This window comes from Poecilia reticulata, chromosome 15, assembly GCF_904066995.2.
Source record: "Poecilia reticulata chromosome 15, P_reticulata-male-v2, whole genome shotgun sequence".
Classification (NCBI taxonomy): Eukaryota; Metazoa; Chordata; class Actinopteri; order Cyprinodontiformes; family Poeciliidae; genus Poecilia; species Poecilia reticulata.
The window spans coordinates 16086080-16105846 of NC_088844.1; the positions used below are offsets into that span (position 1 = coordinate 16086080).

At 39.9% G+C, this 19767-nt stretch overlaps 1 long non-coding RNA gene across 1 annotated transcript; it reads right to left on the bottom strand.

Moving 5' to 3' along the window:
* Positions 1-2048: 2048 nt before the first annotated feature.
* On the bottom strand, positions 2049-17934 carry LOC103476863 (uncharacterized). The gene is made up of 4 exons (XR_535559.3): positions 15021-17934; positions 12504-12605; positions 5837-5986; positions 2049-4543 (listed from the first exon to the last, which is right to left on the bottom strand). It is a non-coding gene; the product is annotated as an uncharacterized LOC103476863 (long non-coding RNA).
* Between the last annotated feature and the right edge of the window lie 1833 nt (positions 17935-19767).

Here is a 19767-nt window from a genome sequence, read left to right on the forward strand (position 1 = left end):
CTCAGCGGCTGTGGTTGAAAAAAGCATGGCTCCCTCTATGGACTAACGGATAGTAAAGGAGAAAATATTTGTAGATTCCTATTTTGTTGAAAAAAAAAACCCCACAGAGGATTGCCTCAATAAATTAGAATGAAAAGAGTTTTTTTGTGCTTTATCTGGAAGAGTGAAAAGTATAGCCTACATTACACACAGTGATATTCTAGAAGCATTTATTTTTGTTTTTGAATTTTTTTTTATGATTATGACTCACCTCATGAAAAGCAAAAGCGACGTGTTTCAGATTTTTTTAAAAAATTCAATAGAGCGATAATAAAATGGTTTTTAAAATAGAAATGTGGTGGTTAAGGACACCCACCACAAGGAGGGTAAGTTAGAAAAGATAGTTGTATAAGAAGAGTGTATCCGAGCAGACTCATGGAAAGTTGAGTAGAAGGAAAAAAAGGAAAGTTGAAAAAAGGGTGCAGAAAAAAAGCAGGGATAACCTTCGATTTTGAGGGAATTGCAAAGAGTGCAAAGTGCATCTGTGTGCCACCACACACAGATGAATCCAGAACATGGGCTACAACTTTCACATTATTTATGTTAAGCTGCTTTGCTTGAAGCAACCTTAAATGTATCTTAAACAAGCTAAGGAATAAAATAGGAAAAAAAAAACTGCTCCAAACTCCTATTTCTAGGTGAAAATTGTTGTGAAAAATCAAGGCCCAGTGTCTGGAGGAAGGACAGTGAAGCTTCTACCTGAGTCAAGTTTTCACAGTCAGTTATGACTTGGAAACCATGTTCTTTACTGATGTTGGTTTGCTCTGTTTTATCAAGTCCAAAGTCAGCAATGGCCCACGTACTAGAAAATTTTAAAGCATTTCACGCTTTCTTCTGATGACCAATTTTGTGGAGATGCAGATTTTAATTTTCAAAAGCATTTGGCACATACCCTCATAACCACAACTACTCATACCAGGTTGAAAAGCCACTGGTGGTGCTGTGATTGATTGGTCTGATTGCCAAAAGGACGAATGATGCAAACATGCAGATGCTCCGAAGAAACCAGGACTTCCTTTAGTCTTCAAAATGGCCACAGGCTGAACGCACCCACACCACTGATAAAGTAATTGATGCAAAAAGATGTCCTAACAAAGTACCGAGTGTTTTGATATTTATATTTAAAATATATATATTTTGTTAGTGTTAATATTCTAATTTTGAATAGTTGTTTGTTATAAAAATTAACATGCAGAAATGCTTGAAATACACCACTAAATCTGGAATAAATGTAACTTCTGATTTTTACTCAGAATAGGAGAGGACAGTTTATCCAACTAAAAAAAGTTGCTTTAATGGTAAGACATAATCGAATTAAGTTCATTCAAGGTAATCTATTAAGTTTATGCAACTTGAAAACTTAATACGTTACCCTGGATAGGCTTGCATGAATTACTTGTTGCAAACTGAAGCAATTTATTTAAATTGGATTAACTAATTCTCTTTTTTAAGTGTTGAATAAATTAGGTTTTTGATTTCTAGCTAGTATTCTAGTGACTTTTCACATCATTAAAGTTGAACATGTTGTAGCTCATATTAAGCTCTTCAGTCAGGCCATTAAAATCCAGCGCTATCGGCTACGTGTGAGCAGCAGGTGGTATAATCAAATCTTGTGTCGAAGATCTCTGTCAGCAACCATTACATTAACCTCCAAACCATTTCATGGTGTTTACAAGATGCCTGCGCTTAAGGAACATCTGTTGGAGTTGGCATGGCTCCTTTGGACTTCTCTCGGGGATGAAGAGACAGCGAGTGATTGCTCGTTTGCGCGCGCCAGCAGCTTGCTGATATAAGTAGATTGAACGACACTCCTCACTTCCTCCGTGCATGATGACTTTCTGCCTTCTCAGAGGGTGTGGACAAGAAGATGGCAGGTAGATTCTGCATGAAGCCATACCCCTTGATGCGAGAGTTTTAATTATGAACTTCAGCATTCAGGATATTTAGAAACGTGTCAGTGCAAGGAAATGTGGAAACAAACAAACAAAGAAAAACTACAATAAAAAACCTTGTACTTTTTGATGAACATTTATTTAAGTTGGCAAGTGATTAAACATGCTACAACAAAGGGACAAACCACAGAATGAATCAAATGCATAGCAAGGCAAAAATGATAGGAGATGAGAGAACCTTCCTCCGTCTCATATTCATCATCAAAACTATTTTAGACAGAAATGAGCCCCAGCATGGGTGTTTTTACATACTTGAGCGTGAGAAAGTCTCCTCATGCAACTTACGGTTATTCTCTAATTATTAAAGGTCAATCTAAGTGTAAAGTGAGTCTTTGAGTACTGAGGTGTGGCCTAAAAGCATCCAGGTGTCTAATCCGAACAAGAGAGGAACATGATTCCTCAGCTAGCAATGAGATATATTTATATTCGGGTTAGTGTGTCACAAAGGTTATGACATTTCCACATTGAAACAATAAATTTAATGCACTTTACTGAAATTTTATGTGACAAACTAACAAAAAGTAGTGGATAAATGCAAAGTAGAAGAAAATGGATGAGCAATTTAAGAAGTCCGTCACGCAAAAATGGGAATAGTTAGAACAACCGCAAACCTGTTGAGACATCACTATCCACCTGAACCCAGGCGAGACGAGGTTTAATCAGAAAAGCTGGTGGGAAGCAGATGGCAGCTTGGAAGAGACACGATAATTTCTTCCGAATTCGCCCAGGTTGGAGATTCTGACGGCAAAATATATATTAGCTGTTTACTCCACAGGTCTCACAATTATGTAAAAGTGAAAATAAAGGAAGCCATTAGTAAAATAAAGCCAACAAAAGTTACAAAGATGAAAGAAAACAGTTCATGGAGACGCAGCAAACACGACAGAGCATGTTCAATGAATTTACCATCCCCACTGTAAAACATGGTGCTGGCAGCATCATGTTGTGTGAGGGTGACCTCTAAGGTCACACAACATGATGCTGGGACCTGACAGGTGGTGACAGATGGTGAGAAATTGGGTAGAACTAAGTAAAGGGCAGTCCTGGATGAAACCAACGAAAGACTTGAGACTAGGGCAGAGATTGACCTTTCAGCAGGACTGTGACCCTGAATTTAGAGCCAGAGCTGCAACATAGTATTTTAGGACACAATGTGTCCATTCAGTACTTGGAATGACCTATTCAAAGTTCATACTTGAATCCATGGGAGTATCTATATCAAGATTCGATCTTTAGAGATGCCCTCCATTCAATCTGACCGAGAATGAGATATTTTTGTTTGTTTGTTTTTTTGGAAAAATAAAAATAGGAAATATGTTCAGTCTTCATAAATGTGAAGCAGGTTGAGATGGAGCATAAAGGGTAACACTTTATTTGAAGGGGGGTGAATAAGACTGTCATGACACTGTCATAAACATGACATAACTCCTGTCATGAACATGAATAAGCCTTCATGAATATTTATGACTGTTGTCATAAAGCGTCATTCGGTAAATTATGACACTTTTAATACAATGTTGACATTATTCAAAATGTCTCATGACAACTTGACATTAACCAAGAAACCATTACTGTTTAAACTTTACCTTTAATAACATAAAGTTACCTAATTTTTAAAGTGCAATCAGTAATACTTTTATAACAAATTTATATCAGTAATGATTTCTTGCTTAATGTCAAGTTGTCATAACAAAGACATTTTGAATAATGTCAACTTTGTATTAAAAGTGTCATAATTTACCGAATGACGCTTTATGACAACAGTCATAAATATTCATGAAGGCTTATTCATGTTCATGACAGGTGCTATGTCATGTTTATGACAGTGTCATGACAGTCGTATTCACTCCCCTTCAAATAAAGTGTTACCGCAGGGTAATGCTTGACATTCAAATGCATGGCACAGTTTTAGATTTCTGTTGTTAAACAACCTGCTTGGTTCCAGTTCACAATAATTCATTTCTGTGTGTTGGTGTCTCAAATAAAACTGCAATAAAACACAAAGGAAGTTGTGGCTGTAGGCTGAGAAAATGTGAAACAGTTCAAGAAGCACTACAACTTCTGCAAGGGGGCCACATGTTCCTATTGTTAAAATATCAACGTCTAAGGTTTGGGTCCAACATTCAGTAAAATACCATGTGAACAGAAATTATTACAGTGTGGCCCGAAGGCACAATGTTTAGACTTGAGGAGGGAAAATATTATACACCAGAGACCACAAACACAGACTTATTTATATCATTCCTATAAGTTGGAAAATGTTCATAGCCATTTCAGCCAGACATCAGAGCTCAGAGGTTTGACTAATGTGTGCATGCACAAATATTTATTTTCAAGCGAGAAACAGAAAGAATATCATTGAACAAAGTTAGTTACTGTCTGTAGAAAACCAGTGAGTAAGTTTGATGAAAAACAGCTGGAGTCGTGTGACGTTTCTTTCGATGCTGAAGGCAATGCATCAGGTACTGTTGGGAGTGAAGTATCAGCCAATCAGTTCCTGATGCAGTACCATCCACATCAGAAAGCTCCTCCTTTGTGACAACGTCATAAAACTGAAATAATAAGAACAGAAATTAACACATTTGGTTCCCTCTGGTACTTTCTAACTTGCACTTAGGACAATCAAGGCATCATTATTCTTTTGATGGTGCGATAATACAATAGACTGCTCCTGTACAGTACACATCATCATAAGGCAACATGGCAGCAGAAGCATCTGGATGCTGAATTCATGCAAATTCAAAATGGGGCCTGCATTATGAGAGACCTGCAAGAGACGAGGCTGCACTTCAAAAGAGTGTCGAAAAGATTTTTTTTTTTTTTCCAAAAAAGAGGAGAAGCGGAGAGGTGTGTGTGTGTGTGTGGGGGGGGGGGGGGTTAAGAGGAGGAAGAGCAGACACACAGGGTGTCTATGACACACGCTTGTGTAATTGCAGTGACATCTTCATTGAGAGCCCTCCGTCTCCTTTCCTGTGCGCTCCAAAGGGCGTCGTCGATGCCGGTCGATGCGGGGGAGCAGCCGAGGCGCTGCGTTTAGCATAATCCCAGAGGCCATTGTGAGAGCAGCTAGTGAACGACTCACAGTTGCCAGCTGAGATTTCACCAAAACACAGCAGAACACGGTGGAGAACGAGATGAGACAGTGGGGTGGGGAATTTGGAGTGGGTGTGGGGGGAGCGGAGAGGCTGGGGTGATAAAGTTAAAAAAATATATATAAAAAAAGTACTTGCATAATGGTAATGATTAGAAAGAATCTGAGGAGTAATATGTTGTGCATGAAAGCTTTCTCATGTATAGCATCAAAGAATGCGAAACACATTTTCCTGCAGGTGGGCTGCACCTGTTGGCCCTCATTCTGCACCGTAACTCAATGTTAATCCCTTTGTTCTTCTTTTGACCAGTCATCAAATGTTTTGACTTTTGAGAATCAGAGATAAAGATGTTTAAAAAGACTCCTTTATTAAGCCAGAAAACAAAAATCTCTTTTTGATCACAGAATCACATATTTAGTCAGTTTAGATAACAATGTGTTTTTTTCTAATCTTATAAATGAACTATAAGATTAAAAAAAAAAAAAAAAAACTCTGGAAAACCGAGTGCAAGGCAAACTGCAGAATCTCTCCAGGTGATTGTGAGAACAAAATGCATCATCACAGTTGCCTGCAGAGATTACCCAGTTAGCCTTTAGCTTCCTTGCTCGGGCCCTGGCTGTCGTATAAAAGCCGTTTTGCACTTGGGGGCGTCATACATTCAACGAGTCAATCGACAGCAGATGTCTTACAACAATCAACATAAAGACAACCCTGACCCTGCTCCCCACTGTTCCCTGAAAGGTCTTACGTTACCATGGAGATTAGGCCACGGCACGTGCCTCGCATTGTCGGACCTTGTCCTCCAGGGTCAACCCTGCACGCCCAGTCAGAGGTCAGATGTCACCCAGGCATCCCGCGCAGGTCACCCACTGACCAGCTTTCAGCCTCTGACCTTACCGAACACTGGAATAAATTGAGAGATTGAGAAGGATACCAAATGGTTATTATCATACTTATTAATTAGTCAACAATTAAGGAGCACATTTAAATAGTTACTGTGTTTCAGCCTCGCTGTGTTTAGATTTGAAGTTGTGTGTTGAAAAATTATTCTGCACGTTACTGTATGTCTCCCTCTTGTGGTGAAGTTTAAGCTTTCACGACTAACCATTTCAACTGAACGTCATGAAGTTTAAGGGACATAAAATTAAAAGTATAATACATAACCAGATCAATACAGGAACAACAATAAAAAAAATAAAAAAATTAGTTGAAGATGAATTGATTTAGTAACTTTCTGACCATTTCTAGAACTAATTTAATCTACTAGTTGTTTTATAGCTGGAAGACATGAAGTCTCAAATAATACAACTCTGGCTTAAGTTTGTGTATAATTGCCCAAAAACCAATCACCTTTTTTTTTTCCATGTTTAACCACCATGTTTCTATATTCTTTAGGAAGTCCCTGCCTAAAAGGTGCATCCTCTGCCACTGAGCTGGAAGAATGTCGGGATATTCAGGTCATCGAGTTGCAAAAGTGTTGCTCGGGCATTGACAAAAGAAAAATCTTAAGTTTATTAAACGGAACAGGCTGACAGTCCACACTTTGTTAGGCAGTGAATGAGCAGAGTGGTTTTGACAGGCCTAACCTCTTAAGCTTCGGGTCCCACTGAGCCCGGCACAGCTAGAGCTAAATACCATCTGTCCCAACATCATGAGGGCCCCCGCCCCCCGACACACACACCCCAACCTGTCCCCCAACAGTTTAGGATAAACGTCTTAGAATTGCTAACTAATAAAAATAAAAATAAAAATTCGATAAGTATCGTTGTGTTTTATTTAATTTTAAAATGGCTTAAGGTTGAAAAGCTGCGGAGGAGGAACAGTGTTTTTTCTTCCATGTTATTTGTGGGGTTTTTTACAGACAAATACAGCAAATATTGTCAACAAAACATCTGTGTTTATAGAAATTAGCTAAAATTGCAATTGAATTTATAATTTGAAATTGCTGTTACCAACTTTTTTGCTGTAAGATGCTTCCTCTTCCTCTCTCTCTATGCACCTGCAGCTCTGCTCAAAGGCGTTCACTGGCTCTGCTGTGGGGTTCAGTCTGAATAAAAGGAGCTCAACAGCCTGAGTATTCAGAAAGGAGACAGTCCAGGAAAAAAAAAAAAACTCATCTGAATGGATAGTGATATCCCAGGAATGGAGGCTCCTCCTGTTTTCTGCCACAAACACTACAACTAAGACTATTCAAAGCAATTTCTGCCTTTTAAATGTGGATCCAAATCTCTGCATCTGTCAATTCTGAGTTAGTGGTTTAAGATCCACAAAGAATACTGACCAATAAACTACAAGTAAATAAGTAACTAACTATATACATGGTATTTTTTCACCCATTGGACGTCGTTTACAGTAAAGAAGAGCAAACGCCCCTCGTGGCCTGTCGCCCTGTAGCCTTTGCTTCAGCACTTCATTAGAGTCCTGGACATTCGTTGTACAAGCAATTGTCCTCTGCTAATGAAAAGAAAAAAAGATGACGCATTGTATCAGTTGGAAGTAAATTTATCAAAGGTGGCTGATACAATAGACAGAACAACTCAAATTATGAAACATGTCTGTAAGGAGGCCTCCTGCGGAGCCATATTGTACTGCTTGTTGATGGTCCAGTGACATGTGGTGACATCCAGACAGAAAATAACAGAGAAAATGTTGCTGTATGTCCACAGTGTGAGGTTGAAAAGGTGGGTCAGGCCGTAGGAGCTGTGTGAGAGTATGCGCATGGCTTTAACATATAAGAACACATGCTGGGAAACACACACAAGGAGCAGACCTCTGAGAGCTGCTCTGTGGCTAAAAACAATTGGGATCTGCGTGAACCGATGTGACATGTGTATTAGCCCCTGCCTTTCCGTTGGGAACCCTTCTGTAGAGACAGAAGAATGAAGGAAAAAAAAACTCGCAGGGAAAAAGGAGGGAAAGATGATGACGAGATGGAGGAATAACAAAATCTGGGGTAGAGAAACTTATTAATCTGCAGCAGTCTGAACTGAATCTGAAGGGAGTTTATATCAAAATGAACAAAATTGCGGTGAGATAAAATAAAAATAAAAAATATGAGTATTCCAGAAGTGGAGAATGCATAAATTTCCTGGTATTTCTCTATCAGAAATACCAGCTTCAGAATGTTAACAAGTAATTTCCACAGAAGATCTGGGAACTAATCGGAGAATCTCTTTTGTCAGGCATAATACATCGAGATGCACTGCGCAAGCTTTATACAGGCCTATGCTAAGGTTCTTTTTAAGAAAAAATATGTTGCAAGTTCCTTGACAAGAGCATACGTTTTGAATCCAATAAAAAAAAAAAACTAAGGAATAACAAGCTTATAAAATTAATGCATCAAAGCAGATGCATCTATCCTTTTTTTATAAAATAAGAGCATACAGTTTTAGTGCGCTTACCAACAAAAGAATGACGATTTTTATACATTTTCTGAACGGGGTACACAATATAATTTTTTCAGTATATGACGATCACAAATCAGAGTTGATCAAGGAAAAATTGGTTCATTTTGATCCTTTCTCTATAAGTTGGGACATCCAAAATGAGTTAAACATTTTTATTTACGTACTCTAAATTTAGAGGATTTGATGCTGCTTTATTGGTGCATCATTGAAAAATACAAACCTTATTGAGTGGTCTGTAAGTTCTGCAGTGTACAGTGTAGCCACCTTTTCTTGCCAGTCACAGGATATGAGTCTGGCTGCCATTTAGCCTCTGCACTGCAGTCTCACATGGAACGACCCAAAGAAAAAAAAAAAAAAAACAGCCTACTCACTGTCCACACCACATTTACATCTCATCTCAGTTATTGGATGCATAATTCCTCAATACATCTCTTCAATCTTATATTACCCCCTTGTATCCTTCAATGTACACACACACACACAACTGATGACAATTGTATTTTTATATGTCCCAGAGTATCAACCGCCGGAGCAATTTTCTGCCGTTTAAATGTGAATTTATGTGTCACGTAAATGAGCGAGGAGTATATTTAAGACCGTCTGAGGAGTGTCTCTGTCCCACTCAGCCTCTGTTTGTCTCCTTTTCTTGTTAGACTGGAACTGAACTGAGTCTCCAGAGCCGGTCCCAGGCTGTTTGGGGCCCTGAGCAAAGTCTGATCATGAGGTTTTCCAACTAGCATCAATCGCAAAGCTACATTTTACATCCCCATTGTGTTTAACAGTTTACACATCAGACGTTTGACATAGTCTATGGTACAACTCGTGATGCTTTTGCTGGTTATCTGTACTTTTTAGAAAAGTGAAGCATAAGAACAGCTTCTTAAATGTCAATATATGAGCCATAATTTTAAGAATGTTAATTTAACACTTACTTTAGAGTTTCTAAAGTTATTTGGGTTCTTTCATGTTTGTTTTTCTAATAATTGTTCATTATCACACGAGTCAATGAATTTCAACATGGCTCATACACCCCTGCTCAACTAGAAATGACTTACAGAGCAGGAGGTTGCTTAAGTTTTTATTGACTGGCGCTTAATTACTGCTTTCATTCATTTCTGCTAGGTAATTTTCTTTTTGTTGTAATTTAGTTGTCTTTATTATTTTTATCTTGCGTGTGAAACAACTGCAATGGCTCCACTCCCACAGCTTTAAATTTGTCTTCTGAGGTGTCGAGTGTTAATATGTTAATCAACAAAAATATTTAAAGTCTGACTACAATCGATTTTTATTTACTATTGCAATAGTAGTGCAAAAAGTAATAGTGCAAAAAGTATTACAAGTTTGATTTTGCACTATTACAGATAGAGGCCTCATTCTACTTGATTTAGTGCAAGTAGAATGAGTAAGATTTACATTTGTAAATCGTACTTGGGAAGGATGTTTTTTTTTGCTTTTACTTTTGATAATTTCTAGAACTCTCTATGACCCCCTATGGGTAGGCCCTAAGCTACTTAGGTTGCTCATTCTTTGGGCCGGCTCTGTCAATCTCCCTTTTTTCTTTAATACACTTTACTACAGCTGAATGATAAATGACAAATTTGTTGTTGTTTTTCTGTCCAGTGTTTCCTAAGGAATTTGCATATTTGGATCTGCTATAGTACTTTTAAGATTTCAGTGATAAATTTCCGTAATGTTGTGAGGCGATAACGTCTGAGTAATGCTGAGCTGTTCACAAAAAAATAAAGTAAAATAATGGCTAAATTCATTGCAATGTTTTCTTTTTATCTGTGTCTCAAAAAAAAAAAAAAAGCAAAAACAGAAACGAGCATAAAAACATGGGCAGAAAAAAAGTTTACAACTGGAGCTGAACAGGTCATCTGATATGACCCGCAGTTTGCAATATAAAGGAAAATGAATTTACTAATATTATTGCATGATTAACAACAATGGATTGACACATGTTTTAATAGAACACGTTAAACTACTTTGATCCAGAAAGAGCAGTGATGCAGAAACACTTTTGAGATGAAATTTCTCTACAAAAACTTTGACCTCGTTCAGCCGATCAAACCCTGACACTTATCAGAATCTCGCCATTGTGCGATGGCTGTGTCACCATATCAAGTTTATAAACCAGTATGTTTATGAAGAGTGTGAAGGAGGATTTTTCTATTTCCTCTGCTGCCCGATTTCATGTCAAAGTATGAAATCGTTGACATAACACTCCAATTAGGTTCATGTTTCACAGGCAGTTATTGGCTGCTTCATTGTCCACATCACAACAAGCAGTGACCTTTACAAAGAGCATTTCTAACCAGGCCTCTGCATTAGTTCAATGAAAGCCTATCAGAAGACAAGCCTCATTTATTCATTTGAAACAAAAACTATATTTAAGCCAACACTTTTTCTGCTCTATACAGATGGGACTGTGTTTTAAATATAGCAGACTCACGACATTAAAAAATGAATGGAAAGCTTCACAGCATGTTTTCTCCGACACACATGCATCAGCAGCCGTTATTTTTCAGGAGATAAGGGTAACGTGAACCTTTCAGCTGGTCAAACTATATTCGATAAACAAGACCTTGACCAAATGACTGATTACTTAATCTTAACACGACAAGCAGCCCACCAGCTGCTTATCATCTGTGCTCGTCCAAACTGTTCACCACTATTGCGAAAAGCATTCGTTTCAGACCGAAATTATTTTAAAAATAGATCTAAAATTATTTTTATTCAACCAAGATGTTTGTTTTTGGGAGGGAATCGGAAGACTTTTCTCAAAAAAAAAAAAAATTTAAATAAATAAAACAGGATTACTTAGATATATGTACATTTCTGTTTTTATTCATTTTTAATTAAGAATAGCTTGTTGAAAACTAATTAGGACCTTCTTAATAATCAGTGGGGGGAAATAGTTATGATTTCCATTACAGCAACCAAACCCCTCACAAACAGTGAAAACTTTATCATGTTTTCACTAGTTTTGACGATTTATCTTTGGTGACGAGCTCCAAGTCTTTGAGGCTGGAGGACCTCATTGCCATCTCCCTCATCTTCAGCTCTGCTGCATAAATTCTGCGTGAGATTGAAGTCTGACTGGGAGACGGAAACATCAACGATATTTCCAGTCACTGGTTGGTAAAATTAAAATATTACTTTTAATATACTTTAATCTGCCAGCGGCACAAATCATTTTAGGCTCAGTACCCAAAATTCATATTTATGCTAATAAAAAAACACAGCAGAAAACAGTACCACTCAACGCGGAGCAGTAATTTAATCAACACAGCTTGTTTGGATTAATTAAAAATATTTATAATTTCTTGCATAATCAAAAGTCACAACACAAGTTTAAGGGATGAAACGTGTCTCCCCTAAACAAAGCAGGATGAGAATATTGATTAGAGAATATGTGAACTAAATAGATTGGTACATTTAAGTGAACATGGTGTTAAGCTGGCAGTAAAACGTTGGTAGGTTTACTCAGACGGTTTCCTTAAGAAGATATATTTTGTAGGTGCTCACCCTACAAATTTGAAATGATATATCTTATCGGTATTTTGAAATGAAAATTACTACAGCTACAAGCTACCAATATTAGGCATCGTAAAAAAAATTTTCAAAGCACACACTTTGACATTTATTATGTATGCATATCGATATACAAAAGTCTGTTTGCATGATTTGCGGTCAAAGTTTTCCACAGAAATCCTCCCCAAATAAACACAGTGTTGCAGGCAAAGTGCTGCCTAATCCCAGATCTGGGAGAAGACTTGAGGGACCAGCAAAAAGAGCAAGGCAGCTTACATTAGTGATTGATGGTCTCTGTCTGTGCAATAGCTGACTGAGCAACATGTACACTTCTCCTATTCACACACTTAATGGCTCACCACGTTCTATATAAGGGGCTTGTCCTCAAATACATGAACCTAAATCCATGGAGTGCTGTGCGCATGTTGAGGACCGAACAGATCAGGGCTAGAGTTGGCTAATTTGGCCGAGGGACATACCATGCAGTCGCGGCATCTTGCTGTAGAGCGTGACCTGGAGTGCTTTGTTGAATCTCTCTCTTTGCATCCCTTTCTTTTTCAACCGTCCTCCTTATTCCATCACTGTTAAAAGATTGAATGAAGACAAAAAAGAAAAAAAAAAGACATCAAATGTACAGCAACACTTTGTTGACCTATGCAGAAACTATACTGTAGGAGCACTTTTCTGGCAATCCTTGATCCTGTCACGTCCCTCGTCCGGTGCCAAGACGTGTCTGGTCTGGCCCTCGGCCAGGCTGGGCTGGACTGGGCTAGTCGCCACCAAGGCCCCAACAGCCTAGCAGGCTGGACAAGCTTAATGCTGACACATCGCTAACATCAACCAGGGAGGAGACCACTGGAAGATGCTGAAACATCAGCACGCCACCATTTCAGAAATGCAGGGGAAGATTAGACTTTGGTCACAAAAAGGCTACATTTGAGAAACCGTCCTAATTGTGCTTAACTGTCTTTTTAGTAGAATCAGATTTAGATATGATAATAATAATAAAAAAAGACTGTAACAATGGTTTGCAAGAAAAAAATTGAGAAATGCACAAAAAAGGCCACACCCTTTTACATAAGCCTGTGCTTATTCAAATCAAAGAGCTATAAGTGCTTTTGTAAGACACAGGACCAGCCAAAATAATGATATCCTTCTCAATATAAGAGATCAGGTTAACTTATTTAAACATTATTTTACTTACAAAGAGACAAGAGAACAAAACACATTATAATAAGTTGGACTGGTTAAAAAATATGGTCATTTTTGAACTCGGTAAACAATTACTTGGTTGCCAGAGTTATATTTGGGTCATAAGGCAACAAAGGCAAAACGTGCATACCCTGCATCACAACAAGGCTAAACGTGTATAGATTTACAGAAATGCGTAAGAAACCGTCGTTGCACACAGCTGCACTATAATCTAGACCTTTTAAAAATACCCAAGTTGTTTTCTGGACACTTATAATAACAACTACTTCTGTTAGTGCTTACCAAACAATGCAAATGAGCAAACGAGATTGGCAGAATGAAGCACGTTATCAATATGCACAGATATAACCAGGAGTGCCACTGATCGATGATTCAAACCTTCTCCCTACAGCCTTATTTGTGACCTCTGGCTTCTCGCCTCTCGAGGGGGTTAAACTTATTACCCTTTGACTCGTGTGACCTCTAGTTTGAAAGGAGCTAGATGGAAGGATGACCACAGCTCGGGTTCTATTGGTCACTCTCTGACCACTCTGCGGCCAGGTGGGGGTGGGGGGGCTGACCATCCGAACCCTTGTGGGATGTGACCCTGGCCCCGCCACACGCTTTGTGGGTAATACCATTAATAGGTCAATACTAACCGCAAAAAATTTGATTTTGAAAACAAGTGAACAGAATGTTGATATGTTTTTTTCTAAAAGGTCTGCAAACAGCGACACACTTTAAAAGAAAAAAGAAGGATAATCTTTTAAAACTCCCTTAAATTTTGCTATATCATCATTTAGATCTAAATGTGTGCAAGGTAAAAAGCTGCAAAAAATGAGCAAACTTTGTATTTTTCAAGGTATTGGCTACAAATAATCCCATAAAATTGCCTGTAACCTGTTCAAAATTGAGCTTTTTTTTCCACTAATCAAGACCTGAAGATTCAACTTAATTCAAAAAGTAAGTGTTTTAAAGAGGATAGTCTCAGTCATAATTTGAAATGAAAGTTGTATTTCCCTGCCTCTCCATCCTGAGTAGAAATGGTTGTCCCGGGTCTCTGCCAGTACACCACGTTACATACGAGACATGTGCTCTCCCCTTACACACACACACAGGATTATTTACCAGTTCAGATTTTTCTCAAAAAAACCCCCAAAAAAAACATACAACTTAAACATAAAAATAGAAGACCCTGCTGTGCATATATTAAATGTTTTTTATTTTATTTACAAATTTGAATTAAAAAAATATCTATCTGTTTGGAATTCATCATTTCTGTAGAATAAATTTTTAAAAAATCTTTCTACTAAGATGTGTATCTTTATTGGATTTAAATTGATTGGGAGGTTTCAATCAAACATAATAACAATGCATATAGATGGCGTGCATAATGCGCTTTGTTTTCTCCACCCGTAAGAGTGCCAATAAAAATGAAACTCAAGGCTAAATAGTGCAACAAGCAGTCAAAGCCCTGACCTCTATAAAAATAAAAAAAGGTGTGTTAAAATGCAGCAGAAGGTAGTAAAATAAAAAAATATTACAGAGTTGGACCAACAGGAGCCCACTCTGCTGAAGTTGTCAGACATGCAGCTAACAGTAGAGCTTGTAAACAACTGTGTATGAACACACATTCAGCCTCACACTGCTGCACATGCAACCTCACTCAAGCGGGAAAAGCTTTACTACGAGAGAAGAAAAATCTACCATCAAAATAAAGAAGAGAAGAAACAAAAAGAAGCCAAATGTACAGCGTCCTCGTTCAGAATAAAATGTTGTAGAAAGAAGCAGAAAGGAGCCAGTACCTTCTGGAGCATCCCTGCCTCAAGAGAAGGGTGGGACACCTGCAGAACCTCGCGTGGTCTATCCAGAGCTGCTCAGCGACTGCTGCCTCATGGAGCAGAGAGAGAGTGTGTGTGCCTGCGTGTGTACGTGTGTGGGTGTGTGTGTGTGTGTGTGAGCCACAGGGAGAGGATGTGTGTGTGTGTGTGTGGGGGGTGCATGTATGTGTATGTGTATGTGTATGTGCGTGTGCGTGTGCATGTGCGTGCATGTGTGTGTGTGTGTCTCTGGCTGAGGGAGGGGATCCCTCCATCTCCCTCCTCCTCTTCCTCCTCCTCCTCGGGACTGTGCCTCCTTAACTGGATGGAGGGGTAGGTGGGGCCACTGCAATAAGCAAACACACACACACATTTCTCTACGCTTGTTATGTCCTCGCTTCCCTCACTCTTTCCCGCTTCCACACTTCCATCTCTCCGTCTCTTCTCCAGACTTCCTCTCTCCCTCGCAGACATGCTCTTGCTCCTCTTGCCTCGTGCTTCTCCCTCAGTCTGTCCGCCGGACTCTCCTACTCTCCTTCTACCTTTTCATCCCTCGCCCCCCCCTCTGGCCCCGTCCTAGTTCGCTGGGTTATCGTAGTAACATGCTCTCAATAATCTGGTGGGGACATGGGGACATGTGCTGTTTTTTTGGAGGGCAGGGGGTGGTGGGGGCTGGTGATCCTGAAACTCCTGGTCCGGGTTTGTGTGCGTTGTGGTTTTTGATCACATGGCACAACAGCAGAGCTATAAGACTAAGCTGGATGGTCAGAGAGCATGGTGTGATGGAGGGATGAGGGGAAAAAAAAGGAGGGGTGGTGGCACAGCCGACAGCAGCAGAAGCACGCCTCAGCACTGAGCCACTCACCCTCCTTCTCTTCATTTCATTCATTCATTCAACCACCAAACACATGTCCCATCTGATGCAGAGAAGAGCCATCCCTACATAAATCATTCTCCTATTCCACTGGCCACACATTATATTCAGAGTATTGATTTTTTTTTTCCTCTCCCCACCACCCCCCACCCTGCTGCAGCACTGATTGCAAGAAAACCCTGCACACTGATCAAAAACAGGAAGTGAACCACCATGGCAGACACTTTGCTTTGGTGCCAATGCTGAAATGCGGCACTCACAGTGTAAAAACTTTCGGCAACATGCACAATAGAAATATAAAAAAGCAGGAGGGGAAACATCAATTTGCAACAATGTTAATTGGTTTCTGAAAAAGCATGGAATCGACTCAGCAAGTTTTACTTTGGCCACGGAAACAGTCCTGAGCTCCTGTATTTAAATAAAACTGTTGTTTTTTTGTTTTTTTAAATGAAGAGTGACCATCAAATGGGCAAAGCTGTGGTTTCCATGACAGCACAGCTGAGGACACTTTGAACCCTGACCCTGTACCTCTGCCTACGCTGCAGAGCAGTGACCAAACCGGGTGTCCTTCAAAAAGAGGGTCAGCAGGGGTCAAATGGTAATGACCTCTCTATAACTACACAGCACTACCATATCAGCCTCTTCCAAACAGCATCTGAGGATTATTTATCCTAATCAGAGCAGAGCAGGTTTCAGGGTGCCCCCTCCATCACCAGAAACAGAACCTCATGGAAGTGTCCGCACCTCTTAAATTTCCCCACATTTTTTAATTTATTTTTATTTATTTATTTAAATTTTATATGATAGGTCAACACATAGAATGGCATGACTGTAAGGTGAGAGGACAAAGATACATAGTTTTTACTATTTTTGTATAGTTTGCATTTGTGCACCAGTCAATTTGGAGTATGCAATTTTAACATAAATTAAACTCTGTGCAGCAACTGAGAACAGAGTAACATTTAAAAAATCTGCTCAGTGAACAAACATTTTGTGTCATTCGAGGTGGAACGAAACAAGTCAAGTCAGATGGATTCAGACATTTTCAGCTTTCTGTCTTGTACTCCACGCAGAGGGAGAAGCTAAACTGAAAGCTCTGTTCCCAAATTCAGTTTGAATTCCTAGAAAAATCGATATTTAAATGTCATAAGAATGCAATGCATGATGGTTATTAATGTTTTACTTTTTTTTTTTTAAAGCAAACAGCATAAAAACGGTTTCAACCAAGCCAAGAGGAGCTTTATAAACTGGTTCCATCCGGGGAGCAAACCTCTGCATATTCAAAGAGGGTCGCTTAGCTTAGCCGCAATGATGAGTGAGGCAACTGCAATCTGTAATAAAACTCAAAGTGCAGGGATGTTCCGCAGCAGTGTTCAAAGTGAGGCCTGAGGGCCATTTCTGTCCCTCGGAATATTTTTGTGTGGCCTTCAAGTGCAATTCAAGAATGGTACAGATTCAACCCACCAGCACAGGCAGTTCATGTAGACAGGCATTTACATTTTTTTTATTTTACTAATTTGAAACCTTTCAATAAAGATGCAGGCAAATTATAATCTCCTAAAATGGCAGGTATAACCCAAGCTGTTGATTTTTAATTAGCCATGTTTCTTTTTTTTGCTTCCATTTTGATTTTACAGTGAATGGGGCCACAAACATTGAGCAACTTTTGGACACAACCTTTTACTAAGCTCGACTAAACGGGCAAGCATTTTCAAACAAAGAGTGACTCAAGTTCTTGTTTCTGAGACACACTGAAATGTCTAGATCCAGAAAAAAATTCTATTTGAATGTTTGCCAAATCATACTGACCACTTGTAGTCACCCATCCTCCCTCATACTGCATACCTTGCAAACTACCGATATTCAGATGACCAATCTTCCGACTGAGTCACAGTGTTTCAGGGTGATGTCCAGCGTTAGTTTTCCTTCACACAGTGTTTTGCTAATGAACCAAAAAGGTTCATTTTTGTCTCATCTAAGCAGTTCACGAATGCTCCTACTGTGTCCCCTGCAGGGTTTGAGGAAAACATCTTATGGCTTTCTTTCAATAGCCATCTTGTTTTTTAAACCTTAGTTCAACTGGCCTGGATGGGGACTTCATCTTGGGTTTCAAAAAAATATGTCTGGGAGAATGGGCTTTGATTAGCTTTTCAACATCAGTTCAAATAGCAGCACACATTAGCAGCTGGAGTTACAGATTTTAACTGAAAATGTTTTGTGAGACACAAACAACTTTCTGTGCATTTGTATTATGCATAGGGTTCCTGTGATGAGTCAGCAAAACATTTAAAGGGTTTGACGAAAGGCTCCAAGCAGGAAATGTGAACATTCGCTGGCTGTACCACAACGAGTTACAAGACAATATCAAGGAATGGAGTTGAAAAGTGTCTCAAGCGACAGTGGAGTTGGTGTTTTGGGAAGGATGACACTGTCTTGAGGAGGAGAAACTGGGTTGGAAGAGATTGGGTGGTGGGGGGAAGACAGATGAAGGGGTGGAGGGACTGATCAGAGGGGTGCCAGACACAAAGAGGCCACGCTATGGCCAGTGGCACGCGATGGGCAGATTAACCAGCGTTTCCTCCCCTAACCGAAGCATTAGGACACCTGACTGATTCCCTCCAATGGCAGCCAGCCAAGGATTCGTGGGAGGGTGGGAGGGAAGACACGCTGGGGCTCGCCTTTCAGCACTCAGGCTCTGCAACAACACAAAGAAGGGTGGGGTGATATTCGCGGGGAGGAAAAAAAAAAACAGGGGGAGATAGGGCTGGTGATGGCTTGGAGTTGGGTGAATGGGGGGGCTACAAGCCTTACCCCTCACCATCTGCTGCCCGGGCTAAGTGAGGACAGGGGCAGGGCCCGAGCGTGGAGCGGGGTGGAGTATGAGAGCGTGTGCACAGAAAACACACGTGTATCCGCGTGCACGCACCTGTTAGTATGTCAGTGGGTGGGTGGGTGAGTGGAACAGCAGATGGACAGGGCAAACTCCTGGCACTGCAGCTTCCATGTTGGCCATCCCACCTCAGCCAGCATCCCACACATTTCCTCCCCAGCCCCCAAACATTCTTAACCCCTGCTTGCAAAAACACAGTGTGAGACAATTCTTTATGTTTTGCTTGATTAAGACATCTACAATTAGAGACATTTCGAGACGGATGTGCGAAGCGTTTAACTGGGAGGCAGCTCTCTGCGATCAAAGCCAAACAGACGCAGCAGCCCCTTTTGCCTCCTCGCCACTTTGTTGCTCACGTTCACTTAAAATTTGCAGGTGAAATTGTAAGCTCTTATTAATGGCAGGCAAACAACTGGTGTCCTAAATTACACATGCTGACGCATTCTTCTTTACCAGATTCTCATGTTTTGCTCAGTTCTGTCCGTTCACCTCCATCGGGGAGCAGTTCATGCTGCCCCTTTATAAAAATAAAGGGGGTCAGAGCAACAGACAGTTCAGTCTCGCTTAACAGTAATCTGAAAATGCCTGTAATCCTCCATACAGAGCCCTTCTGGAGAGCGTGGTTGTAGCATTGAGAGGTGTAACCTCATCTCAGTTTAGCAGCCATGTGTCTGACCAGGCTTGACACGCAAGCAGAGCTTTACAGCTGCCAGGACACACACTGGGACACTGGGACATGAGGCACAGTAAAGCTTCCTCTGTCACTCCCAGGAATGAATATATACCTTTTTTTTTTTTTTATACACTGCAGAGAGAGTCCAGAGCTCAGTAAAATAAACACGTAAAATCTCTTACAAGTGATTTATTCTAAAGAAAACTTTGGGGGAAAATATGATTAATATTCCTCAATACCAATTTTACTTAAACATCAACGAAAATACAACAAGGAACAAAAACAAAGTTACTCC